Source organism: Pteropus alecto, unplaced genomic scaffold (genome assembly GCF_000325575.1).
Source record: "Pteropus alecto unplaced genomic scaffold, ASM32557v1 scaffold43, whole genome shotgun sequence".
In the NCBI taxonomy this organism is placed as follows: domain Eukaryota; kingdom Metazoa; phylum Chordata; class Mammalia; order Chiroptera; family Pteropodidae; genus Pteropus; species Pteropus alecto.
In genome coordinates this window covers 2,628,435-2,630,459 of record NW_006435764.1, presented here as the reverse complement: position 1 = coordinate 2,630,459, position 2,025 = coordinate 2,628,435, and positions in this window count along the sequence as shown.

Below are 2,025 nucleotides of genomic sequence, written 5' to 3'. Positions count from 1 at the left end.
TTTGTCTTGAAAGCCAAGGTCCCGTCAAGTTTGCGGAGTTGCGTTTGGTTGCGTCTGTTTGATCTCCAAGAACAAGTCAGGAGGTGGAATTCGCAAGGCTGGATGAGTCACCGGGTGGCCAGGCGGGGGCAGGGAGGGGTCTGGGTGATGGCTGGGGTGGCCAGCTGCCCAGTCCCCTGGAAGAGGGGCTTTGAAGTGGGAACAGAGCTTGGGAGAGAGTCCCGTGGGTCATGAGGGGGTACAGATTGGAGGCTGCGAGCATCCTAGGGCCGCCATAACAAGTGACCACACACTGGGCACCTTAAACAACAGAAAGTTAGTCTCTCTTAGTTCTGGAGACCGGAAGTCGGAAGTCAAGGTGTCAGCAGGGCCATGCTGTCTCTTTTTCATTATTATTATTATTATTATTTAAGCCTACAGCACCTCGTCTTCCTAGGTGGCCTCTCATCCAAGTACTGACCAGGCCCGACCCTGCTTAGCTTCTGAGATCAGACATCCGGCTTGTTCAGGGCGGCATGGCCGTCGACCAGGGACCTTGGCTCCACTGGGGTGGGAACCCAGGCCCTGCTGCGTGTACGGCAGACGCGCTGACCGCTACACTATGGAACCGCATCCGAGGGCCGCGCTCTCTCACAGGTTCAAGGGAAGAAGACGCCTTCTTTAGCTTCTCAGCTTCTGGCGGCTTTTGGCCGTCCTGGTGTCCCCACCTTGCAGCTGCGTCGTCCATTCTCCGTCTCTGTCGCGGCAGGTGGCCTTCTCCCCTGTGTGTCCTCATGCGGTCCTCTTACAAGGACACCAGTCACTGGATTTAGGGCCCACCCCACTCCAGTGTGACCTCATCTTAACTCACCTACTAACGTCTATAAACGTAAGCTCACGTTCTGAGGTCCCAGGAAGACATGACTTCGGGGAGGCCACCATTCAACCCAGCTCAGGGGCCATCAGCTTCTAGACGGTCACTGAAGCCTCCGGAAAGGATGAGCTTGCCCAGGGAGCACAGACAGAGAGGACGGGAGGCCTTGCGATGGAGCCCTACGGCGTCTCAGTGCTTGAGGGGTCACCATGGGGCGAGGAGCCCTAAAACAGAACCAGGGGGTTTGGTCACAGCTGCGGGGGAGGCCATGGGTCAGCAGAGTCAGGTAACAGGAGCGCTGAGCTGGGTTCTCCGGCTGTCAAGGAGAGGGCCATTTCGGGGGGTTCCTGGGGGAAACCCAGACTGCACAGAATTTTGTTAAGTTTCACACACTGGCCTTGGAGACTTCTTTCAGGAAAGTGGAACGAATGGCTCTTTTTACACATTAGCTTTGCCAATGGTGTCACCTCTTCCCATAGGACCGAAGCCCCTCAGGGCTGGGGACACACCCCTGATTTTGTTCACTGTGACACTCCCAGCCCCCAGGACAGCACCCGGCATGTAGCAGACGTTCAGTGAGTGCAGGTTAAGTGAACGGTGACTGGGGTCTGGCCTCCTGGCTAGGGGGTTACCTCTTCCCGCTCTTCACCCCAATACCGATCCCCTTCACTCTCCCCCAGGACGAAGCCACGCGTGGAGCCACTGGGAAGCGAACCCTATGCCCCCTCGACCCGCTCCTTCTTGAGGGAGGGCTAAGCAATGACACCAATGGTAACAGCGGCCCACACACCTCCATGTGGGAGGCTTCAGCCCAGGGACCCCGCGCGCAACGTGGAGACAGCCCACGACACCCACGCGGCGGGTGGACGCCGCCTGCCCCCGCCTGGCGCTTTCATGCCTGCTCCCTCATCTCTCCCTTCATGTGGCGAGGCCCCGGTCCTCAAGGCTTCCCTCCAATCCTCAGCCACAGTCACAGGGCCCCTTCCGAAGTTCCTGCGCCGGGCCCGCAGGGCACACAGCCTCTGTGGGCATCTGCGCTTGTGGCCCTGGCAGGCTTAGCGCATCTGGACCCCACGGCCCCCACCCCGTGCCCAGAAAGGGCAGGAAGGGGCCGATTTCAGCTGGCGGCTGTCCAGCCCGTACTGCATGCCAGGCACTGCCCTGCACGCGCG